This window comes from Hemitrygon akajei, chromosome 5, assembly GCF_048418815.1.
Source record: "Hemitrygon akajei chromosome 5, sHemAka1.3, whole genome shotgun sequence".
Lineage (NCBI taxonomy): Eukaryota > Metazoa > Chordata > Chondrichthyes > Myliobatiformes > Dasyatidae > Hemitrygon > Hemitrygon akajei.
In genome coordinates, this window is record NC_133128.1 from 165,429,683 (window position 1) to 165,452,845 (window position 23,163).

Consider the following 23,163-nt stretch of genomic DNA (forward strand, 5'->3'; position numbering starts at 1 on the left):
ATTGATGTATTTCTGTTTCAGTTTAAAAGGAAATCAACAACTCTCAATGTAAGTCATTGTCCATCAGGAACAGAAGACTATTTTTCCAGTGTACTGTGCAATTATCTATTATGAAATAGCTTACAAATGCAAATGACACACTGATAATGATTGCAATCGGAGAGCATGTCATATTGTGGAACTATTTTACACATTTGTTTTCTTATCGTTCGTCTTCTACAGAATCCTCCTGCCTGCTTTAAACAATTCAACTTTTTTTTCTCTCTGTTAAAATGAGGAGGTAAATGCTGTTCATAGTTAATAAAGAATAATAATTCCTTTAGAATCAAAACTGTAATATCTAAATAATCCTCAACAGACTATTCAGCTTTGTACATTTTAATTGCGTCACAAAACTACATCTGTAAGAAATATTTGGAGAAGCTGAGATGGTGACTGGCTTTAGAGACTGAATATAAAAGAACTGACATAAAATAGGTGATTAACTAACATATAATAGATAAAATCCATAACACAATATGTTCTAAAACTGAAAAGTCCCAAGAACATTAACATGTTCAAAGGCATTTAAATGCGTAAGCCAGTGCTCCGTTGCCGTGGAGGAAGGAGATTGGCAGGCCAAAGGGCCTCTTTGGGGACCAGCTGCTGAGTTTCATAGAGTGAACAGTCACAGGATCAAAGCAAAAAAATAAACCTCATGTAATGCTGACACTAACTGCCTTAAATCCATTCGTTAAGAAGTTTACTTGAAACAGACCATAGTACAGTGGAGCACAGAAACAGGCACCGAGGCCCTAGGCACCTTTGCCAACCATGATGCCAATTTAACCTAATCCTTTCTACTATCCTGTGATTTATCTCCCTCCAATTGCAGCTATAGTGCATTTAATGTTTCAGTAACATTTGAGCAATATTGTAAATATATTGTTTGATTAAGCATTCTTTGTTTGTTCACATAATTCATTATGTAAGAAGTACGCGAATGGCCTACATCATTACACCACCACGACATATGTGAGCACCTCACTAAAAGAAAAACTAAGTACGTAGTCACGCATCTCCGGGCTCCTGTATTTTTCTTTCCATTAGTTTCCAGAATCACAAAATATATCAGCAGCCATCTTAAATGGTGCTGCTGAATCTGTTTCCACCATCTCCCTTGGTAACACATTCCTGACACCTACTAATCCTTACATAAAAATTTTGTCTCACAAACCTCCTTTAAACTTTCTTCCGCTCACGTCAAGTCTATGTTCTCAAGTGCAACAAACACTGCGAAAGGAACTTGGGTAGTTCAAACAGCATCTGTAAGAGGAAAGAAACTGTCAAAATTTTGTGTCGAAATCAGGGCCTGTCCTGATGTCCTTGTCCATGTCTTAATTGGAAATGCCGAGATGAGAGTGCATTATCATTAAGGATACCAGCATTTAATTTGATATTCATTATTTAAGATGTACTTTTTAAACTGACTAAAATAGAAAATGGGAGAAAGGGCGTAAAGTTAGTTTAATTGATAGCACTGGATTAATTTGACATCTTCCAGACTGGCTTGTGAAAAGGAGAAACTGAGATAGGTTTTCCTTGCAACTGGATCGTTAAAACAAAATGAATAAATATTACCCAGAGAATACGTACACAACGCTGGAAGAACTCAGCAGGTCAGGCAGCATCCGTGAGAAAAGAGTAGCCAACGTTTTGGGCCAAGACCCTTCATCAGGAATGGGGGGAAAGAGAGGGCGGAAGCCCAGTAATAGAGATAGGGGAGGGGTAGGGCCTAGAGGCGCCAGGTGGAAAACCAATCAGAGGAAAGATAAAGGGGGAGGGGACAAGCAAGAAAGAACTGTAGAGATAAAGAAGCAGAAATTTGAAAGGGGAGAGGGGGCAGAGAGGGACCTGGGATAGGGGAAGGGGGAGGGGGACGGAATTACCGGAAATTGGAGAATTCAATGTTCATACCACCAGGCTGGAGGCTACCCAGACAATAGGTGAGGTGTTGCTCCTCCAACCTGAGTTTGGCCTCATCATGGCAGTAGAGGAGGCCATGTATGGACATATCTAGATGGGAATGAGAGGCAGAGTTGAAGTGGGTGGCAACCGGGAGGTCCTGTCTATTACCCAGAATTGTTCAGTTGAAACCAATAGTAGAAAAGAAATACAGTAATTTAAGATCCCTGATCTTTTATTTGTGGGGTCAGTGTAGGAGTATGGCACTGAGGTAAATGGCCAGCCATGGCCTTTAATGTATGGCCAAATTCTACTATTTCTTATGCTCTTGCAGTTCAACAATAAACTAGGGCACACTACAAGCATATCGATCAGTCACAAGAAATAAAACAATCAGCCATTGGAGATTGAAGAATGAATTAGGTATATTTAAACTTAAAATTTAAGCAAGGTTACCAATAATTACTATGTAAAATCCATATAGCAAGACAGTGAAGTGATTAGAAGTGGAAGCGGAGGCCTTTTCTTCATTGTTGTTGTTCCCCTATGCGCCTTGTGGCGCATCAGGTGGCAACCTTGTCGTTTCTTTAGCATTTGTCTGCTTTTTACAAGGCCGAGTTGCTAGCTCGACGCTCAGCCTAGCACAGACAGATGCAAGAAGCCAGCCAGATTCAAACCCAGCACTACTCGCCTCGAAGTCCAGTGCAGATGTCACTACTCCACCGGCCGGCTTTATCCATAACCCTTAATTCCCTACTATGGAAAAATCTATCCAACCTTATCTTAAATATATTTACTGAGGTAACCTCCACTGCTTGGGTAGAGAATTCCACAGATTCACCACTCTGGGAAAAGCAGTTCCTCCTCACCTCCATCTTGAGGCTATGTTCCCTAGTTCCAGTTTCACTTACCAGTGGAAACAACTTTCCTGCCTCTATCTTACCGATCCCTTTCATAATTTTATGTGTTTCTATCAGATCTCCTCTCATTCTTCCGAATTCCAGCGAGTATAGTCCCAGGTGACTCAATCTCTCCTCATAGTCTAACCCCTCATCTCTGGAATCAAACTGGTGAACCTCTTCTACATCGCCTCCAAAGCCAGTGTATCCCTCCTCAAGTAAGGAGACCAGATCTGCACGCAGTACTGCAGGTGCGACCTCACTAGTGCCCTGTGCAGTTGCTGGTGAGGCTGTGTGCAGTGACCAAAACTAGGTCTGTTTTAAAAAGAAGTTTTTAAAACAGAATGACACAGCAGTCAGTGCAGCTGTCACACAACTGCAGGCATCTGTGTTCAGTGCTGCCTTAGGGTAGCACTGGTCTGACCAGTTTCATCGCAGAGATGCACTAGTTGATAGGCTAATTGGTCATTGCACATTATCTTCAGGTCAGCTGGGTCAAGTCAAAGAGAAGGGAGGCAATGGTGTATTTGTTGAGGGAAATAAGTGGAAGAATAGGACTGATGGGAATGACCAAAGATCTATATTGTAAGAAACTAGAAGCCTGAAGCACCACACCACAGTGCTGTATTGTGAAATAATAGAGAAATAAGGAATTTATCTGAGGGCCCTCAGGTTGAGGATATACAGTTTGTACTTCATGTTGTACGCTGTTCAATCTAGCTGACTAACTTTTGAAGCAAAATTTTGTCTAATCAGACACTAAACATGAGACCAAGTTCTGTATTTCTTATAAAAACATTTAAAAAAATGTTGGTGTGAAAGGATCAGTCAATGTCAACACTGGAACATAAATACTGTAATTGTTTCCATGATAAAAGTATTTCCACTTCTTAATTTCAGTGCCTTGGGAATTTAAAATATTTTAGAAATACAATAGATATCTAGTTCATCAGGAGATAAATCGCAGATGACACTAAAATTAAAACAAGAATGCTTCACATATTTCTGAAGTGGACAAAGTGTTGTTCTTTAGCTGGCCAGTGCCCTACATTCATGTAAAACTGACAAAACACAGAAACACAGTAAAATACATTTCATCAGCTAAATACTCCTTCTCAAAGCACTTTAATCATCACTACTTCTTCTGTGTCCTGTCTCCTTCTTAACTCAACAGATCTGAACAAAGCTGTGCTGGCACTCTGCCTTCTTTCCACAGAAACAACCCTCTGTGTTCCTTCAATTGATATGCCTGGACAAAAAGGCGATTATACTTTCTTTGGTCTTAGCTACGATCTGGTGCAACATGAATAGGAATACAATTCTATTCACTATTTTCTTTCATATGATATCTTTATGGTTCTGGCAGTTTAATGAAGCAATTAAATGCTCATGTAGAAGTGTCCTGACTGATTGCATCGTGAACTGGTGTGGCAATTCAGGACCACAATACGCGACACAGAGCAGTGGACACGGCCTCAGCCGTGATAGTTCAGCACTCACCACCATTTATAACTTCTACAACAGTGATTCCCAAATGGGGGCAGTACTGCCCCCCCAAGGGCGCCTTAGGGGGAATAAAAGTCGTCAAAGGGCGTTTAAGATTCTCTTTGGAAAAGCGGTAAGGGGCACCCTAACTTGAGACACAAGACCTGACGGATTGTTAGTAGAGCAGACACTTCTGACGCTGGCCAGAACCAAAGGGTGAAATAGAGGCAATCTGTGAACCTGCCGACCCCAAGTGTTCCTTCTGAGGTGTTCGAAGTGACCTCAGTTTCATGCAGTCTGTGTGATCAAGAACCATCCTTGGAGATTATGAGACCTTATGTGATTGGTCAATCGTGCTAACTCGAATGGTGTACAGGTAGCTTGCCAACACCAGCTTTATCCCGACCAACATTTAGATTCCAAGCGGAGTCTGCGTTACCGCTACCATTGTTCCATCCGTGTCAACTCACTGCTGTCTTCAACTTCCGATAGGCATTCCCAGTTTGTGTTACCTTCTATTTTAACTTAGGCCAATTAATGATGGATAAATACATACGGCTTGATCTCTATCAGTCTTAAGGAGGTGAAGCCTTGAATTCTAATCCTGCTAAGAAACAGAAACTATAGAAAGTGTCAATACGATGTTACATAACTGGAGTATGGTTTTATTCCATTCCGATCAGATCAGCGACGCCCCATGTGTCTTATTCGTAATACTGTACTGTCTAATGAAACCATGAAACCATCAAGATTGCAAGAACACTTCTGTAAAAGACACGCTGAAAAGGCTACTTATGGTATTACTCAGTTCCAGAAGATGAAAGAAGCATTAGAAAAACATTGCACACTAAAGTCATTTGCCAAGAAAGCAAATAGCCTTGATACTGGTCTAATTGTTTCTTATAACATTTTTAAAATGATAGCAAAGTGTGGAAAATCTCATACAATTGATGAAAGATTAATAATGCCTGCTGTATCGGAGGTGCTCACCACTGTTCTCAAAATAAATACCAGTATTTTAAAATCAATTCCTTGGTGTAATAGCTCTGTTGCTCATTGTATCGAGGAAATGAGTGAAGATATTGAGTATCAACTATGCACAGAGCTACAGAAAAATAGAATTTGAGATACAAATGGATGAGTCAACTATGCAGGACAACAAGACATTGCTAATGGCATATGTGCAGTTTATCGAAAGTGGAAAAATTTTTGAAGAGATTCTCTTTTGTAAAAAGTTAAAAACAATTATCAATGGAGAATCAATCTATGATGAGCTCAAAACGTTGACTGGGGATAAAATTAATCTGATCAGGAACATGATTTCTTCTGCGATAGATGGAGCACCATATATGACAGATCACCATGCTGGTTTAGCGGCATTTATGAGAAAAGAAATTCCAAGTCTGTTTGCAATCTATTGTGCAATTCATCATCAACATTACGTCAGCTAGCGACTTTTTTCAAGCATGACGCTTGTAATATCTGCAATCAACAAAATTAAAGCTCATTCTTTAAATAGCAAAATATTTTGCCAGTTATGCCAGGTTAACATCGGGGATATATGTGCTGGACGTGGAGGCTGGTGGAGTGATAGGTAAGGACAAGAGGAGCAGTGCTGCCAGGATAATCAAGGACACGACCCACCCAGCCAACACACTTTTTGTCCCACTTCCCTCCAGGAGAAGGTTCAGGAGCTTGAAGATTCATATGGCCAGATTTTGGAACAGCTTCTTTCCAACGGTGATAAGACTACTGAACGGATCCTGACCTGGATCTAGGCCGTACCTTCCAAATATCCGGACCTGACTTGCACTACCTGACTTCCCCTTTTCTATTTTCTAATTATGATATACAATTAAAATTTTTATTATATTTACTTTGATTTGTACTTCAGGGAGCGCAAAGCGCAGAATCAAATATCGCTGTGATGATTGTACGCTCTAATATCAATTGTTTGGCGACAATAAAGTAAAGAGGAACCCTATCCCTGGCAGGGTGGCAGGAGGATAGGGGTAAGTGCAGATGTGTGTAAAATGGAAGAGATGCAGTTGAGGGCAGTGTTGATAGTGGAAGAAGGGAATCCTCCTTCTTCAAAGAAAGGGGCTATCTCCTTCGTTTCAAAATGAAAAGCCTCATCCTGAGAGCAGATGCGGCAAAGACGGAGGAATTGTGAGAAAGGAATGGCACTTTTACATGTAACAGGGTGGGAGGAGGTATAGTCCAGGTAGCTGTGAGAATCAGTGGGTTTATAATAGACATCAGTAGATAAGCTGTCTCCAGAGTTTGTACAGTTGCTGCTTCACACTGAAGTGCGTTGGCTCTCAAAAGGCTGCTGCTTAAAACATTTCTTTGATCTTTCTGTCACTGTGGTTGAATTTTTTCTCAATGTCAACAAGATTTTTGGAAACAAAACTGAACTTCTATGAGGAGATGTGGCATACCTGGCAGATCTGTATGACGAAATGAACAATTTAAATACGAAACTGCAGAATTTCAATTTAATCCAGACAAAAAGTGTAGTGTCCACTTTTATCAGAAAATTGGAAATATATAATCAAAACATTGGGAGAAGAATGTTCTCACAGTTTCCCGACATGGAACGTATGGCACTCTCTTTCACATGCGGTGGTTTGCAAGAGTACTGCTTACACTTGCAGTCACCTACAGAAATCGATTCAAGGATTTGAATGACCTGGAAATTCTGGACTGGGTAATTAAGCTTGCAAGAAGAAATTATCAAAATTCAGAATGATGAAGGAGCAAAAATGTTTTTCAAAATCATTGGCTTTTGTGGTATGCGGCTATACCGTCATACAAAGTATCATGGTCTTTGGAGAAGAGCCAAAATCTTTATTTCATTTCCATCCTCCTACCTTGTTGAAAGAGGCTTCAGTGCAGTGAACCACATACTCACAAAAAACAGAAACCACTTGAACATTGTTACGTGTGGGGACTTAAGGCTTTGGCTGCCACAACTTGAACCAGGTATTTCAAATCTTGCTAAAACCCATCAAGCTCATCACATTGCTATTGAAGCTGCTGTACAGCACACAGGAAGTGTGTAAGCTAGGTTTAAAGACAAATAAAAATTTAAAGCAGAATCATTTTTCTCATGGTAGCATATGGTAAACATGTTTTACACTATGGGGATGCAGTAAAGTATATTGCACCTAAGAGGGGCATTGGCAAGTATGAACGTTCTTTAGGGGAACGTTGGCAAGTATGAAAGTGTATTAGTGTGGCATTGGTCTAAAAATAGGTTGGAAAACAATGTTCTACAGGAAGTACTGCTTCAAAAAGGTCAAGGATCCCCACCATCCAAGACATGCATCTAAGTCATGTCTTCTGATCATTGTTTCCATAAGGTGGAGATATAGAAGCCTGAAGTCCCACACCACCAGGTTCAAGATCAGGCATCTTGAACTGGCTTGCACAACCCTAATCGTACCTCAGCAATGGAACACGACTGACCAACTTTTTCCCTTCTATGGACTGGTCTACGTGTGTGTTTTCACTATTATCTTGTTTTGCACGGCCAGATACGGAATCAGAATCAGGTTTATTATCACCAGCATGTGTCGTGAAATTTGTTAACTTAGCAGCAGCAGTTCAATGCAATACGTAATCTAGCAGAGAGAAAAATAATAATAATAATAAATAAAATAAAGCATAACAATAAGTAAATCAATTACGTATATTGAATAGATTTTTTTTTAATGTGCAAAAACAGAAATATTGTGTATTGAAAAAAAGTGAGGTAGTGTCCAAAGCTTCAATGTCCATTTAGGAATCGGATGGCAGAGGGGAAGAAGCTGTTCCTGAATCGCTGAATGTGTGCCTTCAGGCTTCTGTATCACTCTCTCCACTTCTGATCCCTCTGAGGATTGGTATGTGTTCCTTTGTCTTACCCTTCCTGAAGTCCACAATCAGCTCTTTCATCTTACTGACGTTGAGTGCCAGGTTGTTGCTGTGGCACCATTCCACTAGTTGGCATATCTCACTCCTGTACGCCCTCTTGTCACCACCTGAGATTCTACCAACAATGGTTGTATCGTCAGTAAATTTATAGATGGTATTTGACTATGCTTAGCCACACAGTCATGTGTATACAGAGAGTAAAGCAATGGGCTAAGCACCAGTGTTGATCATCAGCGAGGAAGTTATGTTATCACCAATCCACACAGACTGTTGTCTTCCAGTTAGCAAATGGAGGATCTAATTGCAGAGAGAGGTACAGAGGCCCAGGTTCTGTTACTTCTCAATCAGGACTGTGGGAATGATGATATTAAATGCTGAACTATAGTCAATGAACAGCATCCTGACGTAAGTGTTTATGTTGTCTCGGTGGTCTAAAGCCATGTGGAGAGCCATTGAGATTACATCTGCCGTTGACCTATTGTGGCGATAGGCAAATTGCACTGGGTCCAGGTCCTTGCTGAGGCAGGAGTTCAGTCTAGTCATGACCCACCTCTCAAAGCATTTCATCACTGTTGATGTGATTGCTACTGGGCGATAGTCATTAAGGCAGCTCACATTATTCTTCTTAGGCACTGGTATAACTGTTGCCTTTTTGAAGCAAGTGGGAATGTCTGCCTGTATCAGTGAGAGGTTGAAAATGTCCTTGAATACTCCTACTAGTTGGTCAGCACAGGTTTTCAGAGCCTTACCAGGTACTCCATCAGAACCTTCCGCCTTGCGAGGGTTCACTCTCTTTAAAGACAGTCTGACATCAGCCTCTGAGACGGAGATCAGAGTCCTCAAATGCAGCAGGGATCTTCACAGCTGTAGTTGTGTTCTCCCTTTCAAAGCGTGCATAGAAGGTGATGAGTTCATCTGGTAGTGAAATATCACTGCCATTCATACTATTGGGTTTAGCTTTGTAGGAAGTAATGTCTTGCAAACCCTGCCAGAGTTGCTGTGCATCTGATATTGCCTCCAAACTCGTTTGAAATTGTCTCTTTGTCTGGAAATAGCCCTCCGCAAATCATACCTGGATTTCTGGTACCGGCCTGGGTTGCCAGCCTTGAATGCCACAGATCTAGCCTTCAGCAGACGACGGACTTCCTGGTTCATCCATGGCGTTTGGTTTGGGAATGTACAGTAAGTGGAGGGGGGGGGGGGCGGATGGTAACAGTGAGAAAAGGGCATGCCCTGGGTGCTGGAGCTCCTTAATAATGGACGCTGCCGAGGTTGAAGAAGCTTTAGGATCACTCCAGAGTAATAAATCTCCAGGAGAAAACGGTTTTCTGCCTGAATTTTATAAAAAATTTAAAGATTTATTAATCCCTCCCTTTATGGAGTTAATATATCAAGCGGAAAGAACACATAAACTTCCACAATCTTTTTCGACAGCGATCCTAATAGTATTGCCAAAAAAAGATAGAGATCCTTCAAAACCAACATCATATAGGCCTATCTCTTTGTTGAATACGGATTATAAAATAATAGCGAAAATTTGATCTAATAGATTATCTAAATATTTACCAAAATTAATACATATGGATCAAACAGGCTTTATTAAAAATAGACAATCAGCGGATAATGTAACTCGGTTACTTAGCATAATTCATTTGGCACAAAAGAGGGAAGAAATGAGTGTGGCAGTTGCTTTGGATGCAGAAAAAGCATTTGATAGATTGGAATGGAACTTTTTATTTAAGGTATTGGAAAAATATGGGTTAGGAAAAACTTTTATAAAATGGATTAAAACCTTAAATACTAGTCCCAAAGCTAAAGTAGTGACAAATGGTCAAATTTCAACATCATTCCACTTAACAAGGTCAACTAGACAAGGCTGTCCATTATCACCTGCCCTATTTGTATTGGCGATAGAACCATTAGCTGAATTAATTAGAATGGATCCAGATATTGGGGGCTTCAGAGTTAACCAGGAGGAATATAAGATTAATTTATCTGCTGATGATGTTCTGATTTATTTAACAAATCCATTGCATTCGTTGCATAAATTATCTTTTAGATTGGAAGAATATGGGAAAATATCAGGGTATAAAGTAAACTGGGATAAAAGTGAAATTTTACCCCTTACTAAAGGAGATTATAGTCAATGTCGATTAGTAACTCAATTTAGATGGCTGACAAATGGTATAAAATATTTAGGTATAAGAGTCGATAATGATACAAAGAATTTATATAAATTAAATTATTTGCCATTATTGAAAAAAATACCAAGAAGATCTTGATAAATGGATGATGTTACCAATAACATTAGTAGGTAGAGTTAATGCTGTAAAAATGAATATATTTCCTAGATTACAATATTTATTCCAAATATTACCAATACAACTGCCCCAGAAGCTTTTTCAAGAGTTGAATAAATGTGTGAGGAAGTTTCTTTGGAAAGGTAAGATGTCAAGAATATCATTGGAAAAATTGACATTTAAATTTGACCTAGGAGGGTTACAACTCCCAAATTTTAAGAATTATTATAAAGCAAATCAACTTAGATTTATTGCATCTTTTTTTGATGAAGAAAAACCGGCATGGATTAGAATAGAATTAGATAAGATAGGAGAAAATATACCAGAAGATTTTATATACAAATGGGAATCCAAATGGATACAGGAAAGGAAAGAATCTCTTATATTAAAACATTTGATTGATTTATGGAATAAGGTAAATATGGATGATGAGATAAAGAAATCTTTATTAGCAAAGAGAACCCTAATTCAAAATAGACATTCCTTTTACAATGGATAACCAACTTTTATATAACTGGTTTCAAAAAGGGATCAGATATATAGGTGACTGTTTTGAAGGAGGTATATTGATGTCGTTTGATCAATTAAAGAATAAATATAAAATATCAAATAACACTTCTTTCTGTTATTTTCAATTAAAGGCCTATTTAAAAGATAAACTGGGTCAAACAATGTTAATGTCAAAACCTAATGAAATAGAAACTTTAATTCAAAAAGGAAAAATTTTAAAAATTATGTCTTGTATGTATAATTTGATTCAAAAACAGACAATTAAACCAGGAATTCATAAGTCAAGACAAAAATGGGGAAATGATTTGAATATTAAAATTGATGAAAAAAATTGGTCAAGACTATGTCTTGACAGTACGACAAATACAATAAATGTCCGACTTAGATTAGTACAATACAATTTTTTACATTAATTATATATTACACCACAAAAAATAAATAGATTAAATCCAAATTTATCTGACCAATGTTTCCGATATAATCAAGAAATTGGTACTTTTTTTACACTCTACTTGGTCTTGTTTTAAAATTCAACCTTTTTGGATAAATTTAAGACTTTTACTGGAACAAATTATTGGAATACAACTCCCACATAGCCCAATATTATTTTTATTAGGTGATATTGAAGGGATAATACTGAAACCTAAATTGAATAAATATCAGAAACAATTTATAAAAATTGCATTGGCAGTAGCCAAAAAAGCTTTTGCAGTTACTTGGAAATCAGATTCATATTTAACTATGGACCATTGGAATAATAAAATATATAGCTGCATCCCACGAAAAAATTACTTATAATTTAAGAAATGAATATGATATATTTTTGAAAATTTGGCACCCCTATCTACAAAAGATAGGATTAAATATATAGGTCCTTTGAAGATAAAATTATTAGTTATTTGGGGAAAAAATAAAGATATATACTAAAGTTATTTTGAACTCCATGGAGCATGTGGGGATCCTCCGATATCCAGGCAATCCTTTCTTTCTTCTTTCTTTCTTTTTTTTCTTTTTTTCTTTTTTTTATGATAGGGATCTTAAGGTGGGAAGGGTTTGGGGAGGGGGGAGGGCTAATATTAATTTTTCACTATTGTATTATTCTATTCATTTTATGTAATTCTCTTAAAAATTTAATAAAAAATATATTTAAAAAAATAAATAAAAATAATGGATGCTGCCTTTCTGAGACACCGCTCCCTAAAGATGTGTTGGGCTTTTGTTGGCTCGTGCCCAAGATAGAGCTGACTAGATTTACAACCTTCTGCAGCTTCTTTTGGTCCTGTGCAGTAGCCCCTCCATACCAGACAGTGATGCAGCCTGTCAGAATGCTCTCCACAGTACAGCTATATAAGTTTTTGAGTGTATTTGTTGACATGCCAAATCTCTTCAAACTGCTAATGAAGTATAGCCGCTGTCTTGCCTTCTTTATGACTACATCGATATGTTCAGACCAGGTTAGATCCTCAGAGATCGACATTGGCGAACTTGAAGCTGCTCACTCTCTCCACTTCTGATCCCCTCTCTTCACTATTCTGGGTATTTTCTAAAGCTATATTCCCATGAAGCTCCCTCAAACAAGTTTTCATTGTCCCAGCACTCTCCATACTTGTACACATGGCAATAACCTTGACATGATTTGAAGCATCTCACAGTCATACACCACAGGAACAGGCCCTTCAACTCACTGGCTATCAGGTATCTATCCATATTAATTCCAGTTTTCCGCATTTGGCCTATAGATTTCTATACCATAGTGTTTCATGTGCTCACCAAAATACTTGCTAAATACTTTAAAAGTACCAGTCTCTGGTTTGTGATGCATATTCACTGTTCAGGGGGTTATTTTTTTTTTGCCAAGCTCAGCTTTCTAACCACCGCAGTTGATACTTCTAGAGATGAAAGAGTTGTTTTTGAGTAACTTTAACTCCCAACCAATATTCTTTGTTCGACTTCCTTGTCATAATGGGAGCCAGCCTTCAATTCTTAATGTAACTTGCAAACAATAATCCATCTGAGGTTAAGAGGACAGCTTTTCAAACAAAATAGCATTATTTACAGAGTACAGGATGCTGAACCACAGCACAGGGCTGGTTGCAGTATAAGATAAAGAGGTTATGTTAATTAGCCTTTATCAAACTAGATAAAACTTGCTAACTTATTTAGTTCAAGGAAGTTTGCAGACCATACTGATAATATCATTTAACATATCAAATAGCTGTTTTATTATTAGCTTATGCATTCTTAGAATCAGCATTCACAGTATTAATTGTGGGCATCTGGGATATTTGTTTCCAGAAGTTTTTAAACCACCTGTGTGAAAAGATATCTGAAAAATATCACACATATGTGAAGTCACCCAAGTAGCAAAAGATAAATGTAAGAGAGTAGGCAGACTTGTTAGGAATGGTCAAGGAACAATAGGAAGAATGACAGAAAGACAGGGTGAACTAGAAACTATTATTCTGTCTTCGATTTCTGCAACAAATAACTTGTTCATCTGCAACTGTTGGTATGTCTTTTTACCTTATAGGAAATGTACCTGTGTCTTAGAAAACCTTTGTGATTTAGAAATTATTTGTAATTTGGAAATCTTTTATAGGATAGATATTTTCTGTGAGTTTCAAATTCTTTTCAAGAGTCTTATTTGAATTTGAACATGTATCACTAAAAATAAATGAACTATGTTTAAACTACTTTGTTAGCTGGAAGTATCTCCTTCTTGGTAGGAAGAGGGAGACACACAGCTCAAATAGTGGGTATTGGCAGCTAGAATCACCACAGAGGATAAATAGAGAAGTGAACTAGTCTTTGAAGAATAGGTAACTACAGGAAAATCTCCCTTTAGTGTGGGTACCCATAGCTATCAATATCAGATAGGGTTTAAGATCTTCGTTTGAGTTTCGAACTTTGCTGTCAGCAAACCCAATACCATCACAGGTTAAACAACTGCCTAGTATTACAACAGGTCAACAACAGGCACCATTTTATTGGCTCTGGAACCACCAGATACTGAAGTTGCATATATCAGATGCTCTTCATTCACTATAGCTCAGCATTCAACATCTCCACAAAACTCATCATTAAGCTCCAAACCTGGCAGACTCCAACTAGTATGAATTGGCAACAACGTCTCCTCCACGCACACCATCAGCACAGGTGAACCATATGGCTTAACCCCATGCTCCACACAATTTAGATTTATAAATTTACCTATTTAAGTTTGTTGGTACCGCTGTTTGTTAGCCGAATCAAAGGTGGTGATGAAGGGAGGGAGACTGAAAATCTGGTTGAGTGGTGTTGCTACAACAACTCTCAGTCAACGTAAGCAAAACCAAAGAGCGGATTACTGACTACAGGTGGAAGAAGCCGGTTTTCCATGAGCCCGTCCTCATTGGGGGAATGCAGGTGGAGAGTGTCAGCAGCTTTAAATTCCTTGACATCAACACATCAAATGATTTGTCCTGGAACCAACACGTACATGTCATCACAAAGAAGGCATCACATTGCCTTTACTCTCTTAAAAGTTTGTGTAGATTTGGCATTTCACCTAAAACTTTGACAAACTTCGACAGGTGCACGGTAGAGAGTATCCTAACTGGTTGTATCGTGGCTTGGCATAGAAACACCAGTGCCCAGAAACAGTAAAAGCTGTAGAACATGGGGACACAACCCAGTCCATCACAGGCAAAGCCCTTCCACAATAGAACACATTTCCATGAGCGCTACCAGACGAAAGCAGCATCCATGATCAAAGTTCCCACCATCCAGGCAATGTTCCCGTCCCGCTGCTGTCATTGGGGAGGAGCTACTGAACCCATGGGTCACACAATACCAGGTTCAGGAACAGTTATTACGATTTAGATGAAGGCATTGAGAATAACATCAGCAAGTTTGCTGATGATACTAAGCTGGGTGGCAGTGTGACATGTGATGAGGGTGTTAGGAGAATTCAGGGTGACTTGGATAGGCTGGGTGAGTGGGCAGATACTTGGCAGATGACGTTTAATGTGAATAAGTGTGAGGTTACCCACTTCGGGAGTAAGAACAGGAAGGCAGATTATTATCTGAACGGTGTAAAGTTAGGTAAAGGAGAAATACAAAGAGATCTAGGAGTCCTTGTTCATCAGTCACTGAAGGTGAATGAGCAAGTGCAGCAGGCAGTGAAGAAGGCTAATAGAATATTGACCTTTATTACAAAGGGAATTGAGTACAAGAGCAAGGAAATGCTCTTGCATTTGTACAGGGCCCTGGTGAGACCACACCTGGAGTATTGTGTACAGTTTTGGTCTCCAGGGTTAAGGAAGGACATCCTGGCTGTAGTGTAAGTGCAGCGTAGATTCACAAGATTAATTCCTGGGATGTCAGGACTGTCTTACGCAGAGAGGTTAGAGAGACTGAGCTTGTACACGCTGGAATTAAGGAGATTGAGAGGGGATCTGATTGCAACATACAAGATTATTAAGGGATTGGACAAGATAGAGGCAGGAAATATGTTCCAGATGCTGGGAGAGTCCAGTACCAGAGAGCATGGTTTGAGAATAAGGGGTAGGTCATTTAGGACAGAGTTAAGGAAAAACTTCTTCTCCCAGAGAGTTGTGGGGGTCTGGAATGCACTGCCTGAGAAGGCAGTGGAGGCCAATTCTCTGGATGCTTTCAAGAAGGAGCTAGATAGGTATCTTATGGCTAGGGGAATCAAGGGATATGGGGACAAGGCAGGAACCGGGTATTGATAGTAGATGACCAGCCATGATCTCAAAATGGCGGTGCAGACTTGAAGGGCCGAATGGTCTACTTCTGCACCTATTGTCTTTTGTCTATTACCTGACAACCATCAGGATCCAGAACTGGCACGGTGTTCCAGAGTCAGCATTTTCAGGATTGAGTCTCATATGCTACGCCTCTGCATCTTACTGACTGGCCAATATCATTCTGTACACGAAGACTACTTCCTCACCAGCCCCACCAATGCCTCAGTCAATTATTCATTATTAAATATGAAACTTAATGTGCATTTTAATGAATATTTAAGGGAAACATTAAACATTAAATTGAAAGAAAATAATTAAGTGCTGTTTCCCAACAAGTCTACAATCCCTGTCAAAATGAATGGGCTCCCAGAGCATTTAAGAGGCAATTCCGTCAGCACCATTCCAGGAATTCCTGACAGGTCTGGCCCCTACTGTTGGGCTCCATGTGTAGTTAATTGTAGAGCACAGCGACACACTTGATTCTCTGAGTCTGTCAGCGTGTCTCGATTCACAGTGTGCGCAGAGTAGCCCAGCGTTCACACGACTGGCTACAGTCAGCAAAGTTCAATCACAAGGGAAGAACACTTCCATCCTTCTGTGACACGGACTCACTAAAGGGGGACTGACACTTCGCAGCCCATTGAGAAGAACTGGGAAGCAATTCATTTCAAAGGCATGTGGGAATGGTCACTGGATATGGGCCTTGCCAGCATTGCACAGATATTGTAAATAAATAATTTGCTCATTGCTGGTGAAGCACTAATTAAATGGATCTGGATAAAGTTGAGATATCATTCATTTTATACAATAAGGAGCAATTGAAATGGCAATATTATCCGAAGCAGTAACCAATAAATAAGCCCAGTTTCCTCATGATAATACGATTTGTTTTGCCATTTTAAAAATAGATATATATGACAATTCTTCCTCTCCACAGCCCATTTCTTTATCAGCACTGCAACAGTTCTATACAGCAGAGGCAGACTCCTCCAACTAGCTCCCCATATGTAAACTTAGCAAAATAAAATAAACTCACATTCCCTGCCAGCAAAAGTCCACTATTGACAAATAAAGCAATTTGAAAAGTTGAACTTTCCCTTTAAATATAAAGCACATTTCTGTGAGAACCACAAAATGCTCATGGGGATACAATGGAGGGAAAGAAAGTAGTGACTGTACACGACAAGGACATCTGTCCTTAATCAAGCCTGAATAGCTGCTGGTTCAGCAGTATGATTACCAATTACGAAGCAATTCAGTATATGAAGTTGATAATATTGTTGGTTAGGCCTTTGTTTTGCATAAAAAGCAGGATGATCTTATTCAAATATTTGGTACTCTGAAAAATGTTGCACGGGAGCAGTGGGGTATCTGCAAATTTGCTTGTTTGTTTGTGTGCTGCATTATCACTTCAGTGATCAACATGCACACTGGTCACTGTTAAAACCAAGAAGTTGTCCTTCATTTGCTCTGCCCACCCATCACATTAACTTCAGTCTCAGAGACTTCATGTTAAATGAGCGTATTCTTTTTGGGAGTATTTTCTTTGCAAACTTGGTGTTTCCTCGTAAATGGAGCATCCAATGAGGGGTATACACCACTTATGAGGAGTATAGTTAGGGTAAATGCAAGCACTGAGGTTGGGTGGGACTGCAACCAAAGATCATGGGCTAAGCGTGAAAGGTGAAAAGTTTAAGGGGAACATGAGGGGGAAATTTCTTTGCTCAGAGTGTGGAATGAGCTGGCAGCACAACTGGTTGGACAGGTACATAATGGTAGGGCTATGGTCCCGGTGTGTGTCAATAGGAGCTGGCAGGTTAAGTGGTTTTGGCATGGATGGACTAGATGGGCTGAAGGGCCTGGTTTTGTGTTGTACTTCTCCATGACTCTATGCCTCGAAGTCTAGGAAAGTGGGAAAGTTTATTTTTCATCCTCGTGCACATGATAACTTCTGTTAAATAAGATGTTACTAGCCACTTATAACTCATTTGTAACTCAGTTATACAGGCAGCCAACTGTAAGTCCAGCGTGCATCAGCTGGATTCACTGAAATTGGCAGCAAAAAAGAGGCCATTTCTGGCAACTGGCTGTGATCTTATGATAAGATCTGGCAGGGACAATAAAGTCCCACTTCCATTCAAGGCTACAAGGAAAGTAATTTATTATTTCCATCAATCACGGTGGAAGGCTATTTGGTGTTAAGTGACAAACACAAAATGCTGGAGCGGCATCTATGGAAAAGAGTACAGTCAATATTTCAGGCCAAGACCCTTCAGCAGGACTGGAGAGAAAAAGATGAGGAGTCAGACTTAGAAGGGGAGGAGGGGTGAAGTAAAGAGCTGGGAAAGAGAGAGATACAGGGCTGGAGAAGGGGGAATCTGATAGGAGGGGAATGAAGGCCATGGAAGAAAGAAAAGAGAGAGGAGCACCAGAGGGAGGCGATGGGCAGGCAAGGAGATAATGTGAGAGAGGGAAAAGGGGATGGGGAATGGTGAAGGTGGGGCCATCACTGGAAGTTCCAGAAATCGATGTTTATGCCATTGGGTTGGAGGCTACCCAGACAGAATATAAGGTGTTGTTCCTCTAACCTGAGTGTGACCGCATCAGGAAGCCTTGATTGACATGTCGGAATGGGAGTGGGAATGGGAAGCGGAATTAAAATGGGTGGCCACTGGGAGATCCCGATCTTTCTGAAGGACGGAGCATAGGTGCTCGGCGAAGCGGTCTCCTGATCTACTTCTGGTCTTACCAATATACAGGAGGCCACACCAAGAGGACCGCAACAGGTGAAGTCTCGCCTTCCCCGGTAGGACTGTTTGGGGCCTGAAATGGTATTGAAGGAGGAGGTGTAGGGGTAAATGTTCCGCTTGCAAGGATAAGTGCCAAAAAGGGAGATCTGTGGGAGATACGAATGGACCAGGAAGTTACGTAGGGAACAATCCCTGTGGAAAGCAGAAAGTAGGCGGGGGGTGGGTGAAGATGTGCTTGGTGGTGGATCCCTTGGAAGAGGCAGAAGTTACGGGGAATTATGTGCTGGACATAGAGGCTGGTAGAGCGGTAGGTGAGGAAAGGGGAACACTATCCATGGTGGGGTGGCAGGAAGATGGGGTGAGGGCAGACATGCATGAAATGGAAGAGATGTTGTTATGGGCAGCATTGATGGTGGAGGAAGGGAAGTCCATTTCTCTGAAGGAGGATGACATCTCCTTCATTCTGGATTGAAAAGCCTCATCCTGGGAGCAGATGCAACAGAGACAAAGGAACTGGGAAAAGGGGAGGGCATTTTTACAAGTAACAAGGTGGGAGGAGGTATAGTCCTGGTAGCTGTGAGAGTCAGCGAGTTTATAATAGACATCAGTAGATAAGCTGTCTCCAGAGACAGAGACAGAGAGGTCAAGAAAGGGGAGGGAGATGTTGCAAATGGACCAGCTAAATTTAAGGGCAGGGTGGAAGTCGGAGGCAAAGTTGATGAAGATGACGAGTTCAGCATGGGGGCAGGAAGCAGCACCAATGCAGTTGTCGATGTAGCATAGGATAAGTGGAGGAGAGACACCAGTGAAGGCTTGGAACATAGACTGTTCCACGTAGCTAACAAAAAGGCAAGCATAGCTGGGACCCATGCAAGTACCCATGGCTATAGCTTTTGCTTGAAGGAAGTGGGAGGAGCCAAAGGAGAAATTATTGAAAGTGAGGACGTTTCACTGGGCGGAGGAGAGTGGTGTTGGAGGGGAACTAGTTGGGTCTGGTGTCCCGAATGAAATGGAGAGCTTTGAATCCTTCCTCCTGGGGGATGGAGGTGTATAGGACTGGACATCCGTGCTGAAAATAAGATGCATGAACATCGATATCTCGAACTTCCGGTAACGGCCCCACCGTCGCCATTCCCCATCCCCTTTTCCCTCTCTCACTTACCTCCTTGCCTACCCATCACCTCCCTCTTTTCTTTCTTCCATGCCCTTCTGCCCTCTCCTAGCAGACTCCCCCTTCTCCAGCCCTGTATCTCTCACCAATCAACTTCCCAGCTCTTTACTTCACCCCCCCACCTCTCGCTTTATGTTTCTCTTCCCCTCTCCCCACCTTCTTTTTCCCTCCAGTCCTGATGAAGGGTCTCGGCCCAAAATGTCGACTGGACTCTTTTCCATAGATGCTGCTGAGTTCCTCAGCATTTTGTGTGTGTTGCTTGGGTTTGCAGCATCTGCAGACTTTCTCTTGTTTGTGATTGCTGTTAGGTGGCTGGGATCAATCTGCTATTCACGACATTTTATTTGAGAAATTACGCTGCTCTATCTGAAACAGTTGATGATGGAGCCCTGTTCGTTGCAACAATGTTAATAGCAACTTTAAGAATTTACGTAAAGAGACCAAATGAACTCCAATGGCCTTAAATTACACAGTTTGCCTGCAGGTCCCACCAACGATATAAAGGGTCACTCTTGTGGTGTCAACAGACACATTAAACAGAACTACACACCTCTGCAGCAAACACACTCAACATCAAAGAAGCAGGGTAGCGCACTCTTTATTGAACCTAACAGTGAGTCTTCCAATCTCTTACAATATATAAAGCAAGGGTAGTAATCCGGTGGCTTCTGAGTCAGCAGCAGATGGTTATAACACCAGTATCACAAACTGTATTCAAGTTAGCTCAAACCAAGCTGCACACTTCTGTTTTCCTTGACAAAGTGATAAATTTCCACCTTTATTGAATGATTTTACACTTTCCTGACAACTCGATTAAAAACATGAGCAAGTCTGCAGATGCTGGAAATCCAAAGCAACACAGACAAAATGCTGGAGGAATTCAGTGGGCCAGGCAGCATCTATGGAAATGAGTGGACATTTCAGGCAGATACCCTTCTTCAGGACTGAGAAGGGGGGTGATGTCAGAATAATAAGGTGGGGGGGGAGGGGATAGGTAAACCCAAGTGGGTAGGAAAGGTAAAGGGCTGGAGAAAAAGGAATCTGATAGGAGAGGAGAGTGGATCATGGGAGAAAGGGGAGGAGGAGGGAACCAGGGAGAAGTAATAGGCAGGTGAGAAGAGGTAAAAGGTCAGAGTGGGAATTAGAGAAAGGGGGGGATTTATTTCACTGGAAGGAGAATTCATACCATCAGGTTGGAGGCTATCCAGGTGGAATATATGGTGTTGCTCATCCACCCTGAGGGTGGCCTCATCTTGGCACAAGAAGATTAAAATTCAAATGTTAATGCAACTTGATTAAATTCACTTTTGAATTGTATGTTTTATTGTGCTTAAATATTTTTCAAGATGTTCCTCTGGTTTCAGACAAAAGTTAACTTCCAGCTGGCTACATTGAGATAATAGGACAAGTAACCAATAGCTTGATCAAACGTAAAGCTTTACCAAACTCTTAATGATCCCTGTGGAACACAACTGGGCACCGTCCTCTATGCAGAATATAAACAATCCGCAACTACCATATGCCTTCTTTGGGCAAACCAATTCTGGATCCTCAAAGCAAGGTCTCCTTGGATTGCATGCCTCATTACTTTCTGAATGACCTTTGCATGGGGAATCTTATCAAATACCTTACTGAAATCCATTCACACTGCATTCACCGTTCTACCTTCATCAATGTGTTTTGTTACATCCTTCAGTCAGGTTTGTAAAGCATGACCTGCCCTTGACAAACCCATGCTGACTATCCCTAATCGTATTATGCCTCTCCAAATGCTCATAAATCCTGTCTCTCAGGATCTTCTCCAACAACTTGCCCATCGCTAAAGTAAGACTCACTGGTCTATAATTTCCTGGGTTATCTCTACTCCCTTTCTTGAACAAGGGAACAATGTTTGCAATCTTCCAATCCTCTGCTACTTCTCCCGTCCCTATTGATGATGCAAAGATCATCGCAAGAGGCTCAGCAATTTCCTCCCTCATTTCCCACAGCAGCCTGGGGTATATCTCATCCAGTCCTGGCGACTTATCTAACTTAATACCTTTCAAAATCTCCAGTACATCCTTTTTCTTAATATCTATACACTCATGCATTTCAGTCCACTTTAGGTCATCCCACAATTGCCAAGGTCCTTTTCCATGGTGAATACTGAAGCAAAATAGTCATTAGGTACTTCCGCTACCTCCTCCACTATTCCACGATTAGTCCTATTCTTACATGGCTCATCCACTTGCTCTTCTACTTGTAGAATGCCTTGGGGTTTTCTTTAATCCAGCTCACCAAGGCTTTTTCATGGCCCCTTCTGGCTCTCCTAATTTCATTCTTGATCTCCTTCCTGGTACCCTTGTAATTTTCTAGAGCTCTAACAATACCTAGCTTCTTGAACATTTCATAAGCTTTTCTTCTTAACTAGATTTTCTACATCCTTTGTACACCATGATTCTTTTACCTTACCATCCTTTCCTTGTTTCAATGGAACATACCTATGCAGAATGCCATGCAAATGTTCCCTGAACATTTGCACCCAATTTATGTTCCCAATTTCTTGCTTTAATAGCATCATATTTCCCCCATCCCAAATAAATGTTTTGCCAAATTTTCTGCTGCTATCCCTCTCCGGCACAATGGTGAAGGAGATAGAGTTGTGATCACTAACTCCAAAGTGAGAAATCTGACACCTGACCAGGTACATTTCCCAATACCAGATCAAGTACAGCCTCTCATATTGCATCAGGAAACCTTCCTGAACACACCTAACAAACTCCACCCCATCTAAATCACTTGCTCTAAGGTGCCAGTCAATATGAGGAATGTTAAAATCACACATCACAACAACCCTATTATTATTGCATTGTTCCAGAATTGCCTCCCTATCTGCTCCTCGATGTCTCTGTTACTATGGGGGGTGGGGGGGGGGGGTCCTATAAAAAACACCCAGTAGATTTATTGCCCCCTTTCAGGTTCTGACTTTCACCCACAATGACTCAGTAGACAATCCCTCCATGACTTCCTCCTTTTCTGCAGCCGTGATACAATCCCTGATTAGCAGCTCCACTCCCCCTCCTCTTCCCCTCCCTCCCTGTCCTTTTTGAAACACCTAAAGCCTGACACACTCAGCAGCCATTCCTGCCCGAGTCATGTGTCGTATTGATCCACCCGTCTTGCTCATGACACTCCTTGCATTAAAATAGACACATCTCAAACCATCTGGCTGAGTGCTTCTTGGCTCTTATCAGGTTAAGCAGCCTCATGTGCGGCACCTTGTCAAAGGCCTTCTGAAATATCTTGCCTGTTATTTCCTTAATGAATTCCAGCATATTTGTCAGGAAAGATTTCCTCTAAAGGAAACCATGCTGACTTTGGCCTTTTTTATTATGTGCCTTCAAGTACCTCTGAACCTCATCCTTAATAATAGAGGCAATATCGATCCAAGTTGGAAGC

The 23,163-nt window shown here is 40.8% G+C and overlaps 1 protein-coding gene across 4 annotated transcripts in view; it reads right to left on the minus strand.

Annotated features, from left to right (window-relative positions):
* Positions 1 to 23,163, minus strand: part of itprid2 (ITPR interacting domain containing 2) — a 186,117-nt gene that overhangs the window by 137,005 nt on the left and 25,949 nt on the right. For 3 of the 4 annotated variants that reach the window (XR_012099061.1, XM_073047076.1, XM_073047080.1), the window contains exon 2: positions 1,217 to 1,305. The exons of the other annotated variant lie outside the window; for it this stretch is intronic. The gene's annotated coding sequence lies outside the window, so the exon portion shown is untranslated. The remainder of the gene's footprint in view (positions 1 to 1,216; positions 1,306 to 23,163) is intronic. 4 annotated transcript variants of the gene reach the window in all.